This window comes from Poecilia formosa, unplaced genomic scaffold (assembly GCF_000485575.1).
Source record: "Poecilia formosa unplaced genomic scaffold, Poecilia_formosa-5.1.2 Scaffold478, whole genome shotgun sequence".
Lineage (NCBI taxonomy): Eukaryota > Metazoa > Chordata > Actinopteri > Cyprinodontiformes > Poeciliidae > Poecilia > Poecilia formosa.
Genome location: NW_006800417.1, coordinates 66,341 through 86,275, shown reverse-complemented (window position 1 = coordinate 86,275; position 19,935 = coordinate 66,341). Strand labels below are relative to the sequence as shown.

Here is a 19,935-nt window from a genome sequence, read left to right as displayed (position 1 = left end):
TTTTCAAGATGAGTTGGAGACGACATGAAAAATGTTGTAGTGTGATGAAAGAAAAATGATAGAATGAAATTTCACTAGGATTGTACTAGGATATTGGACCAATATTATTTTGTCTGCTGGACCAGTCCAAGTCATTTAAAAATAGGCATGTGCTAATATCCAGTCACATCTTTATGTTTCATTTGAGAAACCTATAATGTCCTGACAATGTTATCTAAAACACAGATAGCTTTAACAGAATATCTGACTTAACATGGTTACAGTTTTAACCAAGAGCAATTTGCTGAATTTGTAAGCTAAGGTTAGCATGGTCACTTTTTGTTTTAATAAAACTAAAGTTAGCATGTTGACATATTGTTTAATACAGCTAATTTTAGCATGATCTTTCTCCCCTCGAAAACAGAGCCTCTGTTTTGGAGATTTATTTGGAGAGTTCTCAAAAATGACTCCCCCAAAATGAATTCCATATATCTCAGGAACTGCTTGGTGTATTCGACTGGTTCGGGTATCAGAATAAAGGTACTATTTCAGTGAATACTCTAGAGGCCTAAAAATCAACATTTGTATTACTGAATACAAATGTAATACAGTGTCATATGTATGTACAAATACATATGGCACTTTGTGAAAAAATAAAAATAATAAATTCTAATGGAATACATTATGGAATGTGGCTTTTCCTTAAAAGAATGCAGTTGAAACCCAGAACCTGTAGCAATCCACTGTACAGGTTCTGACCACTTACTGTACCAAATTTAATTCCAAAAAAATGAAGCGTTTACATTTTGGACAGGTATTAATTAATAAAATTCCAGGCGAACATTATAAATGTGCCATTTTTGGACATTTTGGCACCATGTGTGCAATTACAAATTTCTCTCCCTTTTTTATTTTATTTTTTTCCGGCCAACTTATATCTTCTTATAAATATTATTTGCAATTAATAACAATGGTTTTTGAAGCAATATAAGAGTGAAGTGCTACTAAAAAGTACTGTCCTGGGCGCTCTGGTTATAAAAGCATTAAACACTGAGTCGAAAAACCAAACCTACAGAGCAGATTATCTGCAGCCCATCGCTTGATTTGGTTGATTGACATCCAATAGCCAATAGAATCAGAGGGGATTACAAAACCTCGTAGCAACATCATTCACCAATCTCAATGAGCAAAAATACATTTGCGTAAATGACCAGAACGCTCCAGCTGGCGCTCAAGTGAAGGAAGTCCTTTGAGTTTATAGGCGGTATCCGTGGAGACAGAAAAGTTGAAAATGGTGAGGAATCACATCAGTGTGACACAAGGACAATGGATTACAAGACCTGAGTGGAAATATTTACTCTAACATGGATTATGACGACAACACAGCAAAGGTAGGACTAAATTTATGTTTTAAGCTTCGTGAAATTAGCAGTTTTTTGTTTTTTTTGGTCTTCTTTGGCTGCTGGTTCAGTGAGTTTTGCACATAGCATGTTGATTCTGGTATTGTTGGAAACAGCAGAGCTTGGGTTTTAATGTGATTGGTAGTTTGTGTGAGTAGGACCGTGTGGTGGTGTTGTTGCTACGTGTTTACCAGGTGTGAGTCCTTAGTGTCTAATTAGCCTCTAGTTATGTTTGTCCGTGAAAGTGTTTGAAAAAGGTGCATTTATTTATGTGTTTGTACAAAAAAAAATGCGTTTGCTGGTAAAATTAGGGTTGCCACCCGTCCCTTAAAATACGGAGTCGTCCCGTATTTGGCTGTTAAATGTGGCGTCCAGTATTGAACCGATACGGGACGCGATTTGTTCCGTATTTCTATAAATGTCCGATAGACACGCCTATCACGCACATTGTTACTAAGTGTAACAATGACTGAATTCCAGTATTCCAGGCTGAATAATGTTAGTGAGGATGAACACAGGCAATTTAAAAAAAATGTCCCCCACATTGCGGCGCAGTGTGAGTCCAGACAGAATAGATCAGGAGAGGAACACAGCAGACCCTGATATGGTAACATTTTGCTGTGATTAAGTTTCTTATTGTGCTTTTAGTAGACTATATTGGTTTGATTATTTGCTTATTTAATGTATAATAATATCAGACAAAATAATACAAATGATCATTTAAAGAACAAATCTTATGATTAACAGTAAATGCATAAATACTTCCTACTTTAAAAGGTTTGTTAGTGCTTTCTGCATGTTTTATTTTGAAATGTTTATATATTTTATGAATTCAGTGGTCATTAATATACCAGACATAGACCTGCAGCCCAGGAGCGGATGTCTTATGTTAATACTCAGTGGTGGATTTTTTTAACCTTCACAATTTTACTTTAACAATGAATTAAAAATTGTAGTGCTGAACTTTTAGCTGCTGTATAGAGATAGGATCACACTTTCCATCTGCCAAGGATCTGCAAACTGAATCTTTGGAGATACAAGTGGCTCTTTGGCTCACTTATTTTATCAAATTATGAAATGTTGCTTTTTTTTTTTGTTTGTTTGTTTCATTCTTTTTCAAGTGTTGCCATGGAAAAACACTGACTATCCTGGCCCCTGTGGTAAATCTGGTCTAGAACCAGTCTCCAAACCTAACTCCTTATTTATATAAATATTTTGGTAATGTTCATAATATTCTGTAAATATCAGAATGTTCACAAAACTTTTATACTTTTAGTTGTCTGAGGACATGTTGAATATTAAATCAGGTGTTATGATTAGTGGTTTACCAAATACTTTTTACACTTGCTTAATTAAACATATTTAAAGTATAGTACTCTGATTGGAGTACAGTTTTGGGGTACTCTAACCAACCTCTATGTGTGAACGGTTGCTCTATGGATCACTTTTTAAAAGACAAAAAACACTGCCATAAAATATTGTCTATCACTGCAGCGGACATCCCACCCCATGAGAGTCGGGCGATGCACACCGTGGTGGGCGTCACTTATTTTGATTTCTGAAAGGTGGCAACCCTAGGTAAAATCCATGTGATGTTTGAATTTCTGAACATTTATGTGTTGTGGATTCAGATGTGTTTTTATTAATTAAGTCAACAGGTGTTCATGATTTGGGTTTTCTAACTTTTCTAAACCCAATCTTTGAGAGGCTGTATGCACCTTGTCAGGTTGCCACTTCATCACTTGGCTCACGCTGAGCCAAACAACCATGTCCAAACACACTCACTACAAAGGTCAAGTCTGAATCTCTTTTTCACCCGAGTTACAAACTCTAGAGTGAACCCAACAAGCAGTGGTATGCATCCAATCAGTTTCAGGAATGATTAAAGCAACACAAAAAGCAGTGCAAATTTGGACAGTCGCAAACAAATCAAGCTGTTGATAATTAGAAGGCATTAATTCACTAACTTCATTTACTAACTTCACACACAGCTTGTTTGCAGTAATTACAACACACTCTATATAAACATGGAGCTAATAACCTGCCATCACTCACGTCACCATACCAATTACAGTTTCTGTGCAATCAGTGTTGGGTCAAAATATCCAAGCAGAGCATTATGGTTTAACAATAATAAGAGGCATATTGGTATGAAAGTGATGACATAACCATAGATTTTTAAAATGAGGATATATTTTAAATACATGCTATATCTCATGCATGCAGACAGTTCTTTTTAAAATTGATTGTTGTGAAGCTCAATGTCCAGTTGGACTGAGCTGTTGCCTATTTATATCATTCATCTGGTGACTCGGTGAAGTTTATCACCTACCTTGATGGATGCAACTACATCTTCATTTTCCCTCTAATTGTGACCAAAATAGAAAGAAATGATTGCACTTTATTTGTCCTTTTGAATGCTAAATCAGATTTTTTAAATTTTATTTTTTTATTTTTATTTTTTTTTTATTAAAAACCTACATTTTAGAAAAACCCTATTCCAGTGCTCTTACTGCTCACCATGTATACATTTGTCTTATTTGGAGGGACTCAACATTATTGAGAAATGATCTTACCATGAACAAAGTTTCTTGAATATTGCTAGACTGCTAGATATCCTGATGTTTATGATCATTCCACCCTGAGAACAGATCTGGCCTGAAAGCATCTTTCAGACATCAGTATAACATCCATTTCCATTCAAGGCTTAAAGCTACAGAGTACTGCAAACTTTAGTTTTTACTGAACTGTATGTTCACATTCAGCCTATAGTGTCTAACATGGTGCCAGTCTCTTGGAAGATCACATAGCTAATCCCAAAAACAAAACAGAGAAACAATATCTGTATTGTTTTTAGCTCTTTTGCTTCTTTTGTAATGTATTATTAATCTTATAGTCAGGGAAGTAAGCCTATTCCCCAATGTTCTTGTCTAGATGTAAATATAATGGCTATGATATGGATTAAGGTTTTGGTTATTTCATTAATGAGAAGAGTTTGGGCGTTTCAAGGAAACAAAAATATGTTTAAACTCAACATCACAGCTAGCATCTTTCCCAGTGGGTAAAGTTGTTTCTTGAAGCTGTGCTTAAAGCACATCTACGTCATTTGTATTGGATCAAATTGTGGCTCCTGATGGGATGTGGATCTTTTTCCCTGTTCACTTTTTCTTGCTTTGGAGTACTGTGTACTAACTGAAATCCTCATGAATGCTGGATGAATGCTTTCCTTTTGAAATAGAAACATTCATGACGTAAATTTATGTTTTCTGAGCCGCAAAGAAGATTTCATACTGAAGCGCATAAGCAGGAATTAAATTAAAATCCTTAAGGTGATAATGAAACTGAAACAAGTGAAATGGTTCAATGTCATTTGATGTTCCTACTCCATTTGTGTCACCTGCCTATTTTGATGCAATGATCAGACTTGATTTTATGACGTTAATCACGGCAAGTCTTTTACTGCACCATAGGCCGATCTTGATAACAGCCTATTCGTGTTTCCAGTAGATTTGGTTCGATTGGGGACACAGATTGCAACATTTGTTCCATTTTCAGCTGGTGTGGTTCATTTTCACATTAACCAATAAACCAAACACTTTGAAAAACTTGTTACCCTCCTTGCCTGTGGTTGGCAAGGAGGGTAACATAACCACTGAAGCAAACAGAAAAACCTCTGAAAAAGACACTGAATGCGACTTTCTTCTTCACAGAATGTGAACAGAAATGGAGTGGCGTGAGAGTTAAGTGGTTTTAGGATTTCCCCTTCATCTTTAGTAAAAGATCACAAACCATGTAGCCAACTCTAGACTCGTGTTTGTTTTGGTTGTATTTACCCAGAATGCCCTGCGCTGTAGTTCACTTCTTACTTTTGGAGCGATTTTCTTTCCACTTGACATTCAAAAATGTATTCAGACTGCACCAAAGTTCACTTAAACTCAACAGAGATGTAGATTAGTTGGCAGACCAGAGTTTGGATTATGAATTCAGACCTCCCCAAACTAACCGGACTTAATTGGTGTGAATGCATCCTAAATTTAAATTTGTTGAAAAGTTTGACTCATACTATGTCTAACTAACAAAATATAACATTTTGACATGTGACTCTTTGTGAAACCAACTTCACTTTAACAAGACATTTTGGGACACCAGGAGGCTCAGCAGCAGAGCAAGTGCACCATATAGGAGGCTACAGTCAAAGGTTCAATTCCTGGCTACATGTCCTCTCCTTCTCTCTACTCTTCTTCCTGTTGAGCTACTAATAGATTAAGGCCACTAGTGCCAATATAACCTTAAAAAATATATATTTTGCCATTTCAAGTTGCAAGATCTTCAGATGTTTGAAGCAATCAGAATACTAAATGCACTGTCTTTATGTTCATCTAACCAGTGTTTGGGAAATTTCACAGTGTCTGAAATAATCTCCAGAAATGATCCACAGTCATTTCAGCCTGGACTCTGTACATAAACAGTAAAAACATTAGAATATAAATCAGATCATCAAACACAGATGTCCCAACATGCTTTGTGGTTTAGTGCTCTGTTGTGAGAACAGCGCATATGAATAATTTATAAATTCCTTAGTATATCCTGCCTTTTTTGAGCTTCAGAAATCTTGTTTTATCGGCAAGCAGACGCCTGAATAGTCGGCTCCTGAATCTACCAAACTATTGTTTTCAACATGCAGTGAGACATATTTATTTAAATTCCACTCCCTCAGAGTGAAGAAAAATGCTCTCTGGTGAGCACCTACCAATATTTCACTTCTAAATTACTTTCAAAGCACATGACATGTTCAGACTCTCATACTTATTTTAAGCACTCGGGGATAAAAAGGTTTTCTCTTAAAATATTGAAAATAAGGAGAAAGTAGTGCAATTTCACATTGAAGAAGAAATAAATTGGATTTTAAGGTAAAAAGTGGCCAAATTGGAAAAAAAAAATTGGATGAAACAAATGTTGGAGAAAATCAAACTGGTTAAATAAAATACATATCTTTTCTATGGAAAATTTATCAATCTAATTCATTGACAGAAATTTCTCTCTCACTTTCAAGACTCTGAGTTTACAGCATATACTACTAATTTACCTACTCAAATTTTCACTAGGTCTTCAGCTATTATGAACTGCTGCATTGACAGCTTGGAAAACCTTGAGGAAAAAGAGAACTATCAGTTCAACAATTTGAACTCACTTCCTTCAATAGTTTTCTGGAAAAGACATTTTTGAGACAAACTGATTAAATGTTACCTCTAAAATGAATTACCAAAATCAACATCTCACTGTTACGAAGCCTTTCACAGCCAGAGCTCGAGAATAAAATAAGAAGTTTCTTGCTATGACATAAGCTTTGTCAGCAAGATGCAAAATGCGTTAAAACAAGAACATTTTTTTCTTTTTCCAAAATATAAAAATTGTTATAATGAGAATAATATCCCATTAAAATAAAAATGTATTCCTGTTTAAATAAGACATTTTGTAGCATTAAAACAGCAACACCTCTGGAATGCGCCAAGATAAAATTGTCTTTTTAAGAAGTCGTATTCAGTAAGAGAAAAGTAATTTTATACTTTGTTGCCTTTATACCTCCCATTATTATGAGACATAAAACTTGTCTTGTTAAAAATGAGAAACATTCTTGTTTTAACATTATATAAAACTCATCTTGTTTTAATGTGAGTTTCATGAAAGTTTCTCATTTTAACCAAATATTACTCATTTTACTTGCTAACTCACAATTAAAGCTTGTGTAGATTCTTAATGTTTAGATCAAATGTTTGACATTACAATCCTGTTTAACAGTTACATAAACTATATAATCTAAATGGACTGAGGCAATGTGGATGACCTTAGATTCTCTGTTTGTCTTGAAGCAAACAAATATCTCGAGTTCAAAAGTTTGAGACAAATGTAAGAATCCATGTTAGTCGTATCATCTTCAGAAAGAATAACAGTCTTTCCAATAAATGTTTAATTTCCTGTTCATACCCTGTGTCTCAGGCTTTGTTTGTCCTCTTCTCTCTTCATCAAAATGAATGGAAACCCATTTGCCTTCGCTCACTTGAAAGAAACGAATGCCATTATTGGCTGAGATGGAAATCAGAGTGGATTCTTGCAAGCTAAAAATCTTACACTTGTCAACTCTCTTCCATTCAGAGTGCTTCTCTTGAAACATCCTCCCCCTGCACCAATTACACCAAATGTGTGATACATGATACAACCCCCGCCTTTTGTTAGAGCTCCTATTTAAGCGTATGAAACTCAAGTTTTGATGACTGACAAGAGTAATGGAAAAGCCGACTGGAAACATTGTCCAGGGTCCTGATCATTGATTGAGATACGTAACACCCGCGCACGTACAGTCTTCCGGAGTCGGGGTCAGATATTTGGTGAAAGCTTCAGACAGACAATTAATTTCAGATCCATTTCCTCATGCTGCCTCTGACCATGGACCGTCTATTCCTGCCTGCTCAGAGGCCTTTGACTTTTGAGAAAAAGCACAGCAAGATTCAATCCCAGCCCTCAGTTTTTCCTTCCTTGATCTTTTTCTTCCACATGGAATAATATCGGACACGTACAGAGCTGTCAACGCTTTTCAAACGCTACTTTTCCTGTCACCTTTCCAACCATACGTCAACACTTCTTCAAACTCTCTACAATGTTGTTTGTTGCTTTCTGCTCAGCTTGTACACCTTTAGAGACAAATTAATTTTTGTCACAAAAAGACTGGGATAGAGAGAGGAAATCAATCAGTCTTTTAGGAAACGGCCTCGACTGTTCACTACTCGGTACGCTGATAATCTTTAATTTTGATAAATTAAACCAAATAAACACAGGAAACAAGGGCTTCTACTTTAAATACAACATAGGAACTTGTCTGAATGTGGCACACTTTTAAATGGTTTTTCAGATAAAGATTTGGATGAATGATAGAGGTTTTGTTCCCAAGTCAAATTGTGTGTTTGCAAACATAGGATAAATGTTGGGTAAGCAGCTTTGATTGGAAATTGATTATATCAAACAGGAGTGTGTGTCTATTACCAGTATCAGTTTATCAAGGTTGTATAACTCTTGCACGCAAGAGGGGGGTAAAATGAATTTCCGCCCGACAAAAACACACAAAAATAAATCAAAAATAGCCTCACAGTTATCAGATTAAAGTGCAAACTTTTGGTACCTCTGTAAAGGGAAGATATCAAAGAATGGCTTCCTGGTGTCAGCACTATTGTAGCTTTTACTCTGCCTGAATTATTAGTGATAAAATACAATAAATTTTCCATGTTTAGAACCTCACCAAAAACTTTTTTATAAATGAATATTGCAAAACATCACTAACATATTATTTGTAACACAAAAAAGTAGTTTAGACTTTTAAATCTACATGTTGTGTAAAAGTTCACCAAATTTGGACTGAGTCAGTTGAAATTTATATTTTTTTATAAATTCTTTACAGAGAAATTTCCCAGGCGGAGAGGTCATTTTGGCACATTAATCCAAAAATGTCTCCAAACTGTGCCAAATGTGTTTTTCATATCAATACCGGGAATCTGTTCAAATTAAATGGCTGATTACCATTGAATGACACTTAGTACATATAATATAACCATTGGTCATGACCTTTACCCCACTTATATGCAAAATATACCATTGTGCCCAGTATAATATATATATAATGAACTGAATGCTATTACTTTGACTCCAACGGGAAAACTTTTATTGAAACACAGAACAGCAGTAAAAAATCTTTTTGAAGTATAGCTAACAAAGAATAAGAAAAAAAAACTGTGACAGAGCGTAACAGCTTTTGAAGAGAAACACCTGTTTTGTTCTTATTTGCCTTATTTTACTCTCGTATCTCAACAGCTGATGCCACGAAATATAAGACAAAAATAACTAAGATATCAGAAATGTTATCTAAATGTACTGAAAAATTAAATAACTTGCCAAACTTGAGTCAGCCCAAAGCAAAAACGCAGCCCTCCGGTAGTGCCTTGCAGCTTCGTGCGCTTCTGTCAAAAAAGCTCTGTGTACATTCTAATGCCTCTAAATTACCCAGTTCCTTTTGCAGTGCGATCACAAATGATAGATTTTCCATAAATAAATCAACACTGAACTGACGTAATGCTGAAGACTGACGTAACTCCAGTGTTAGCGGTCCGTTTTCATGAAACGAGTCTGCACGTGGAGATGATGTGTTGAGCGCACGAGAGGGGGTCCTGTTACACAGGAAAAATTCAGACCCGGTAGTAAATTTATGTAGCCGATGATTGGATATCTTCAAAGGTCAGTCTCTTCCCTGTCACATGATACCAGACGTGTCCACTCTGCTCATCTAAATGGGTTGTTTTCGAAGACAGTTTTTGTTAAAACTATAACATCTCCCAAGGCCCTTTAAATCTCGTCAGCAGTTTTTAAATGGCTGTAAAACTATAACATTTTGGGCAAAACTTATATGCGGGATAGTTTTTGAATGATGAAAGCCTCTTTTAGCAGACAAGTTAAAAAAAAAGTCACATATAGTGGTTGTTTACGGAGATAGCTGAAGTCAAGTGAAAAGTGATCACACCGGCGGAACCAACGGGCTTAGGAGGTTAAAAAAAAGGATTTACATGTTTGTTTGTTGGATCAATCAAACATGTAAGAGGAAGTCTGCTAATCAAGCGTCCTCTGGTTTTACAGAGGAAATCTGATTAGCATCTCAAAAGCTCAAATAAGACCTGACCTATGCCCTCCAATTCCCAGAGGAGTTGAAAGGGGGCTTCATTAGCTCCACATTGCAGTGCAGTTTCACACTTTGAAAATTCACTTAATGGAAGCATGGCAATTTTGTAAAAAAAACAGTATTGGTGTTTCTTATTTAATGGAAATATCACAATTGCGAAATTGCGGGGAGTTTTTTCGACATTGCTTCAATACTGACAGTTTTGTGCACATTTGTAATGGAAACTGGCTTTCAGACCATACGGCCAGACAAAGTTAAAGAGGAACAGCAAAAGCAAATGAGGTAGATTAGCAGTTCTTGCAAACGTTACATATACTGTTCAAAGTGGTGTGACGTGGGTAAGAATATACTAAAAATGTATATATGTATCAGAAAGAAAGCTGGAAAGAAGCCGACTATTTACTTGAGAAATCTATAATAACAATTTAAATAATGTTTAAAATCTTTGGAAATTTATTTTAGCTTTGAAATGTGTCAGTCTATCATAAGAATGCAAACGAATATGTAACATTGCAAGTCAAGATTTTACTTTGTCAGTATAAAAAAGAAAATGGTGAAAGCTCTATATCAGTGGAGCGTAAGCTTTACACTTATGAAACAGATAAAGAACGTGGAGATAGAGCTCTTTGGGTTCCTAAACAAAATAGCAACGTGGAGGATTTTCAATCAGATTTTATCAGTTTCATTTCCTTGTTTGTGCATTCTGTGAGTGGATGTCCATATGTGACCACACGGTGAAGTCATTCGTTATTTGCGTTGGGTTTGGTCCACAAACACTTGGCAAAGGTGGCTATTTACCCCATCTAATAAAATCTCGGCACAATCTGCCTTTCAGATCTCTGCAGAAACAAAACAAGCTTTTTAATTTCTGCTCTTGGTGGCTGTAACTTGTTGAATATATATATTTATATGCACCATGGAAAAGCTAAGTGATTCTTCTCACTCATTTCACAAATTGAAATGAATGTTGCATATATGTATTTACACATTGAGTGATATATTTCAATACTTGTAATATTGATGATTAAGGCTTACAGAACTGTGTCTCATATTCCTCTTTACAATACTTTGTATTTTCTAGAGGGTTAAAGGTCAGGGGAGTTTCCTGGCCAATCAAGAACAGGAACACCATGGTCACTGAATCAGCTTTTGATACTTTTGGCAGTGTGAGAAAACAAAATGAAATCAGTGTCTCCTTACAACTTGTGAGCAGAGGGAAGCATGAAGTGACATTTCCTGGTAGATGACTATGTTGACTGTCTCTTTAAGAAACTCCTGCTCTTTCTGAAACTTCACCTTCAGGAATCATCACAAAATGGCTCTTATATTAAACCTTTAACGCCCGCATTGGTATTAACCCTCTATTAATCCTTTTACCAGGATTGCACTAAAACCTAATGAGCTCAGCGCCACAAGGTGTTTGCTAATTGCTCCTGACTAGTCTGAAGGAACATTGAAACTGCAGCTCTGAGGAGGAGCTGCGTCTCAAAGGCAGGCTAAAAAAAAGCTAAAAAAAAAAATATAAAGACTTTACATAATGCTGCTCTTTAAAAAAGGTTGCTGTTTTGTGGTAAGAGGCAGGCTGTTCAAATGACTGAAAACTGAATGAAAGTCAAAATAAAGCCCTTGTGAAGATGGTGTATATATATATATGTGTACATGTCTTTCAGTGAGTTTGACAGTGGTTTGTTAGTCTGAACAGAAAGTATTGTAACAAAGCGCAATAATATGATTTAATCTGTGGCTGAAGTTCTTTTCAGTGGTGTTATGTAATATCATTCCATAACCCTGGAGTCACATATGGCCGCAGCATGTGAGCATGAAGATTCTTCTGGTTACATCAGGGAGTGAGAGAGGTTCACACCAGCATGTGTGGCGCTTCACTGCTCAACCACACAGCTACTACCCCCACCCAGTGGCTGAACACTGTTCACACTCCAGTGGAAAATACAGTTCATCCATGTATAAAAGTCATGACTGGTTGGTTTTGTTTTACTGCATTTTATTGTAGCAACAAAACAAAGAAATAAGACATTACAATGACATAATTACTACTACCAGAAGACATTTATTTTTAATCCAGCAACATCTTTCCCTGTTATTACCTATATTAAACTATTAAGAAACTGCTTTTCATATTTTTAAAATATAATTTTAAATAAAAAAACAAGCAAAAAATAGTATGAAAAGGAATCAATAATTCTGTATATAGTGACCCCGTATGTATACTAGTGAAAATGGGTTAAAATTCTCTGCAATTGCATACTGAACAATATTCATTTGAAAAACAAATTACACTAACTGCTTTTTAGAAAACACACTGGTACCACTCTTAATGGTCTTAATAATAACTTCAATAAAATATATATAACGAATGGATTTTTCAACTATTAGACCCGATCTAGTTAGCTCCTCAGGTCAAAGCTGTCCTACATCCTACTGTCAAACATAAATAAGCAGAGTTTATTACTGCAACATTACATGGAAATATTCAGCTTCTGAAGTATTTTTAGTATTTTTTTCATTTGATTTTGATTTAGTTTGAGACAATAAGCATTTTAAGAAAAATTTGGAGCGAAAACTAATCTTCGTTTTTTTTTTTATGTCAAACAATAATTTTGTAACCAAACCTTAGATGCCTTATGCTGTAACCACACTCCTAAGCTAATAGCACACACTAACAGTGGCTAGTCACTTAGCATATGCATACCGGTCAAGGTTTGGATTTAAAAATAAGGGAAATTTCCCACTGCCTGCTCGAAACGTCCCACAAGACCAACCGAGGTCCAGTATCCCTTACGCTTTAGGACATGTTTACAAGATACTTAAAATAACTACCTGCAAACTACTTACAGCCAACAATCAGGTATTCAGAATCTGAAAACGTAACCTTTGTTGAGACTGTAATGCTTTTGACATGTAGCCTAAATAGAGAATTGAAACGCATTGTTTTATTTGACATATTTATCAACCTTATCTATATGATATAATCCCTTTGGGTGAAGCAAAGCCATTTTGGGAAGTAATTGAATTTCATTGGCCAGGAAATGGGCCTTGATCCCTTTTTAGCAGAAAAAAAACAACATATTTTTGACATTTTTTCCACTGACATGGAATGCAGTCATACAGTACATGTATTGTGCATAAGATTACCTGTACTGTCCACCCATCCATCCATCTTCTTCCGCTTATCTAGGGTCGGGTTACAGGGGCAGCAACTTAAGAAGGGAGGCCCAGACTTCCCTCTCTCTAGCCACTTCTTCCAGCTCCTCTGGGGGAATGCCAAAGAATTCCCAGGCCAGCCGAGAAACATAGTCCCTCCAGCATGTCCTGGGTCTTCCCCAGGGCCTCCTCCCAGTGGGACGTGCCTGGAACACCTCACCAGAGAGGCATCCAGGAGACATCCTGACCAGATGCCCCAGCCACCTCAACTGGCTCCTCTCGACGTGGAGGAGCAGCAGCTCTTCTCTTGAGTCCCTCCCGGATGACCAAGCTTCTCACCCTATCTCTAAGGGAGAGCCCAGCCACCCTGCGCAGGAAACCCATTTCGACTGCTTGTATCCGGGACCTCGTTCTTTCGGTCATGACCCAAAGCTCATGACCATAGATGAGGGTGGGAACGTAGATCGACCGGTAAATCGAGAGCTTTGCTGTTTGACTCAGCTCTTTCTTCACCACGACGGACCGGTACAGCGCCCGCTTCACGGCAGACGCTGCAACAATCCGCCTGTCGATCTCCCGCTCCCTTCTTTCCTCATTCGTGAACAAGATCCCCAGATACTTAAACTCCTCCAGTTGGGGCAGGACAACCCCCCTGACCTGGAGAAGGCATTCTACCTTTTTCTGGGTCAAGACCATGGCCTCAGGGTTGGAGGCACTGATCCTCATTCCAGCCGCTTCACACTCGGCTGCGAACCGCTCCAGCGAGAGCTGCAGATCACGACTTGATGAAGCCAATAGGACCACATCATCTGCAAAAAAACAGATGCGATCCTAAAGCCACCAAAATGGATCCCCTCAACACCCCGCTGCGCCTAGAAATTCTGTCCATGAAAGTAATGAACAGAATTAGTGACAAAGGACAGCCCTGGCCAACTCTCACCGGAAACAAGCCCGCTACTCTGAGTCCCTCCTGGACTCCGAGTCCGGAGCATGTTTGCATGACTCAGGCCGGAGCATATTTGCATGACTCAGGCCAAACATGCAGGAGTTTGGCCTCTCTAATGAAGACCAGACTCTGACACCGAGCATACAGGGACCTGACAGCCCGTATCAAAGGGCCCGGTAACCCATGCTCCCGGAGAACCCCCCACAGGGCTCCCCGACGGACACAGTCGAACACCTTCTCCAAGTCCACAAAACGCATGTAGACCAGTTGAGCGAACTCCCATGCACCCTCCAGGACCCTGCTGAGGTTGTAGAGCTGGTCCATTGTTCCACGACCAGGACGAAAACCACACTGCTCTTCCTGAATCCGAGGTTCGACTATCCGACGGACTCTCCTCTCCAGGACCCCTGAATAGACCTTGTCAGGGAGGCTTAAGAGTGTGACCCCCCTGTAATTGGAGCACACCCTCCGGACCCCTTTATGAACAGGGGGACCACCACCCCAGTCTGCCAGTCATGGGGAACTGCCCCCGATGTCCATGCGATATTGAAGAGTCGCGTCAGCCAACACAACCCTGCAACATCCAGAGCCTTAAGGAACACATCCACTCCCGGGGCCCTGCCACCGAGGAGCATTTTTAACCACCTCGGCGACCTCGTCCCCAGAGATTGGAGCGCCTGACCCAGAGTCCTCGGGCTCAGCTTCCTCAATAGAAGGCATTGAGGAAGCTGAGTCTTCAATGAGTTGAGGCATCAATGCCCAGCTCAATGCCTCAATGAGCTGGGCGGAATACTCAGACTATTCCACCCAAAAGAAAAGGGAAGAAGAGGTCTTCGAAGTATTCCACCCACTGGCCCACAATGTCCCAAGTCGAGGTCAGCAGCACACCATCCCCACTATAAACGGTGTTGCTGCTGTACTGCTTCCCCCTCCTGAAACGCCGGATGGTGGACCAGAATTGCCTTGAAGCCATACAGAAGTCTTTCTCCATCGCCTCTCCAAACTCCTCCCACACCCAAGTTTTTGCCCTAGCAACCACCCGAGCCGCATGCCGCTTCGCCTGCCGGTACCCATCAGCTGCTTCTGGAGTCTCACAGGCCAAAAAGGCCCGATAGGATTCCTTCTTCAGCCTGATGGCATCCCTCACCAAAGGTGTCCACCAACGGGTTTGGGGGTTGCCGCTGTGACAGGCACCGACAACCTTGCGGCCGCAGCTCCGATAAGCTGCCTCAGCAATGGAGGCACGGAACATGGTCCACTTAGACTCAATGTCCCCCACCTCCCCTGGAACGTGTTCAAAGTTCTGCCGGAGATGGGAGTTAAAGCTCCGTCTCACAGGGGACTCCGCCAGACGTTCCCAGCAGACCCTCACTACACGTATGGACACCCTTATGCCTGAACAATGTGTTCGTTATTGACAATCCGTGATGAGCACAGAAGTCCAACAATAGAACACCACTCAAGGTCAGATCAGTGGGGGCCGTTCCTCCCAACCACGCCCCTCCAGGTCTCACTTTCATTGCCCACATGAGCGTTGAAGTCCCTCAATAGACGGGAGTCCCCAGGAGGGGCACTCTCCAGTACCCCCTCTAAGGACTCCAAGAAGGGTGGGTAATCTGAACTGTTGTTAGGCCAGTAAGCACAAACAACAGTCAGGACCCATCCCCCCACCTGTGGGCAGAGGGAGGTTACCCTCTCATTCACCGGGGTAAACCCCAACGTACAGGCACCGAGATAGGGGGCAACTAGTATGCCCACTCCTGCCCGGCGCCTCTCACAGAGGGCAACTCCAGAGTGGAAGTATGTCCAGCCCCTCTCAAGGAGACTGGTTCCAGAACCAGAGCCATGCGTCGAGGCGAGGCTGACTATTTCTAGCCGGAACCTCTCAGCCTCACACACTAGCTCCGGTTCCTTCCCCACCAGAGAGGTGACGTTCCACGTCCCAAGAGCCAGCTTCTGCAGTCGAGGATAAGATCACGAGGGTCCCCTCCTGATATACGAGCTATTGTCAGTCAGTTGCTATGGCAACGGATCTGTGTAACATAGCTGACACCAAGCGCGAGAAAAGCAAAGAATGCAAGTGGTTTTGAGCTGTTCACCGTTTTTTCTGCATTATTTTCTGTGCTGCACTGCACTAAATCAATAATAGCTACATCTGCAAGTTTCATTTTGTTAATGTATTTGTTCCACTGCAGCAGCTCAGTTACGGATGGCATGTAAAATAATTGTCTTTTTGCCCTCCAGCATTATGCACATTTGTGAAACTTCCAGGTGTAAACAATTGCATGCAACGTGTCTTTATCTCAAAAAGGAAAGTGGAGGCACTTTGCTGGAGTCATCTAGGAGTCAGAGTTCGGCTAAGTAATGAATAATTTAGCAAATTCATATACACAATAACCACATTATATCTATTTGATGTGCTATATTGAGGTGAACAATCTCATTAAGTTTAGCATCTGATTAAATCCAAAAAGCATATTTTATATAAAAATAAATTGATGTAGAAAGGAGCAATTTAGATGGGAAAATATTACCAAGTCAAACACTGGGAGACTGACCAACATCCTAACGAAGAAGACTGAATGTTGAAATGTAAATTTTTTAAAGGGTTTAAATGCATTTAATGGTGCACACTCATATATAGGTAGGTAGTTGTAGCTTTTTCAGATTCTCCCACTAGCACTTTGTAGTTTTTCAGTGAAATTACAGAGAATGTGTCACATTAAAGGTGGAAAATTTTTCAAATAATTCAACGTGATAATGTTTTTTGGTGTCGTAAAATCCTGTTTTTATTAATTGGGCTTTGTAGACTGCCAACATATTCACTGTACAGGTGAAAAAAAAATATGTTTAATGGTCACTGATTCTTTTTTTTATGGAAAAAAATATAGCAATGTTCTATAAAAGCTTCAGTTTCTAAAATATCTTCCTCATTGGTTTTCTTCTCTCCATCTGTCCCTCCTCTCAGCATCACAGTCTGGCTCTCTCCTTCACCTTTGGACTCTCTCCGTGTGGAAAAGATTAATTTAATCTCCGTGTCAGGTTTTTTTTCAGTGGAGCCTTTCATAATTTTAATTGTGTGCATTTTAGTCTATGTATATTCTGATGGGAGAATGACTGATGGTGCATCAGTCACCGCCACCACCGACACGGATCGCCCCAAAGCCTGGTGGATGGCTCCAAACGTTCTGTGGCACAATCAAACGCGGCACAGATCTAATCCGTCCTGAAGAGCAGATATCGCTCACACCACCTGTGGGAATGATGAATCTGTCGGACGTCCGTCGCCCTGGGTCACGGGGAGGCGGTTTGAACTGCGCTCATGGGAGCGTGCATGCAGAATTGGCTCATTAACCTTTTCAGAGCTGGGGCAGGGTGAATTATTTACAGGTAATCTCATCTCAAAAAATCTAATTTGGTTGAGGGAGGAACAGAATAAATTATCATGCTGGATTAACGGGAGGAATAGTTTCCCTCTGATCTGATTATCCACCTTTTGTCGTTTGACGTAGCTGGATATCATATAAGATGATCTCATGCTTTGGATTGGAGATAACAGAACATATTTCTTGGTGTTTGCCTGACTGGTTGACAAGGTTGTTTTCAAAGACGACTGTCGAAGCAACGTCACGCCTCTGTCACCCCGATGGGTCTCCTCCACCTGTGGAGAGTGTTTGTGCTTAGGTGTCAAATATTTTGGGATTTAAAAAAGTATAACTTTAAAAGGGCCTGACAGGGTAAATAAAGGGAAGGTGATAAAACAGCGGAATAAGTTACCAACTTTGATCCCAAACTGAGGTGTTTAAATTCTCCTGTTTGGTGTTTGCTGTTTGGAACAGTTCTGAATTGAACTGTCCTATGAACTGAGTCGACGTAGTTAGGCAAAGACTTTCACTGCTTTTTGTGTTCTCTGTGCTAGCCTGGTAAAAACCAGCCCCTTGTTCTATGCTTCACTTCCTTCAGAAGGTCTGGGCTTTCAGTTGTTGAGAACTGATTGCTTCCTGGAGGCGTGGATGCTGTTAAAGTCTTAAATTTTACCCATATGCCACATTTGGCCGTGACGTATGTAATACACCAAATACACTATGAAGCTTACCGGAAATTAGGTTGCGGTGTAAGCAACACTCTGGGGAGTAGGGCCCTGACGTTTGTCAGCAATAAAATGTTTTATACATTCCTGTTGCTTCGACTACACATTACTAGATGGTTTCTGGTTTATGTGATTTTTCTTTCAATATGACTGTGTTTTTTACAGAATATGGAAAATGTTATTTGTTACTATTTGTTCTTATTTATTGTTATGTGATGTGATGTCTTCAAGTTTTTAGCTTTACGGGAGGATGGCGAGAAACCTGATATTGATTCCTCGTATGTGAAGTACATGTGATGAATTGACAATAAAATAGATTTGGACTTTAATTCATTGACATTTGGAATCATGACCAACATGACCAATGGCTTCATTCACTTCCTCTGCTGCCATTACTAAAAATATGGACACACTATAATTTACAAACGGCACAACTTGACATCATCGTTCAACTCTCCATAAAATGTGAAAGTTTCTTGTTATAACAAGATGAGTTTTATAGCTCGCTATAACGAGAACCTTTCTCATTTTATATCTCTTTATAATACGAAACTTAAGAGTTTTATGTCTAACTATACCATGAAAGATTCTTGTTATAACGAGAAATAAAACTCAAAAGAATAGTTTTACGTTGTCACAAGTTTCTCATTCAAACAAGATTCAAAACTTGTCTCATTATGATGAGAAACTTTCTTGTTTTATTAAAGTTTCTTGTTATAACTAGACAGGTTTTATCTCTCATTAGAACAAAAAACGTTCACATTTTTGATCTCGTTGGAATGTGAAAAGGTTCCCGTTTTAACAAGATATAATTTATTTTCAAGCTCTGGTAATTAAACACAGATATGATGTGTCCTTAGGTTGGACAGACCTGCCTTATATTTATTAAGCCATTTAGGGGAATAATTTTAAAGGTGGCTGAGTATGAATGCACATCATAAAAAAAGACTCGCCCTGTCAGACCTGAGCTGGCCTGTGTGCCCAGTAGTTCAATTTGTAAAAGCTTAGACAATAACACGACTCTGCAGGCCTTTAAACTCACACACCTCATTACAGACTGTTTGAAAAAGTCGTATAAAACAACACCTCACTGTGTCACGGTATGACCCACTTCCTGTGCAGAATGCTTGGCATCACATCTACCTGTTCCTCCACCGTGGTTGGCGACTGTTGTTGGGTTATTATTGCCTTATTGAATTTTATAGGCTGTACTAAGATGATGCTTTTGTCTCTCACTCAGTGGGTGGAGAAAGTTGCCAGTGCATTTAGAATATGGAGGATAATATCTGGAAGCTTGATTAGACTAGGGCTTGGTTTGATGACGATGCACCTGTTGTTTTTTTTGTTTTATTAAATTTTCTATATAACAACTTACAGTTGCGGATTAAAAGTTTCGCCTCAGAAAAAACAGAATGACGAATAAAAATGTCATTTAACTCTCTAAGAAAGCATTTACAGAAATGTTCCCTCTTTAAATCGGACTCAAACAGAATGCTGGAACTTGTTTTAGAAAGGCAGATGATTATGATCCCATCATTGAATAATTTCACATGTCCTCAACCAAATCAGAGAACAAAAATGTCATACAGGAAGATGAATGTTAAATATTTTCTGTCTTATTTGACTAGATATGCCTGGT

General features: G+C 39.0%; 1 protein-coding gene and 1 long non-coding RNA gene across 2 annotated transcripts in view; both read left to right on the top strand.

The window, feature by feature from the left end:
• The window catches only part of LOC103156395 (pro-neuregulin-3, membrane-bound isoform-like), a gene marked incomplete at its 5' end in the record, with an annotated part of 327,874 nt that overhangs the window by 281,952 nt on the left and 25,987 nt on the right, over positions 1-19,935 (top strand). The gene's annotated exons all lie outside the window — the stretch shown is intronic.
• The window catches only part of LOC107833903 (uncharacterized), a 131,998-nt gene that overhangs the window by 110,764 nt on the left and 1,299 nt on the right, over positions 1-19,935 (top strand). The window contains exon 3 of the long non-coding RNA XR_001659681.1: positions 16,518-16,521. This is a non-coding gene — a long non-coding RNA (uncharacterized LOC107833903). The remainder of the gene's footprint in view (positions 1-16,517; positions 16,522-19,935) is intronic.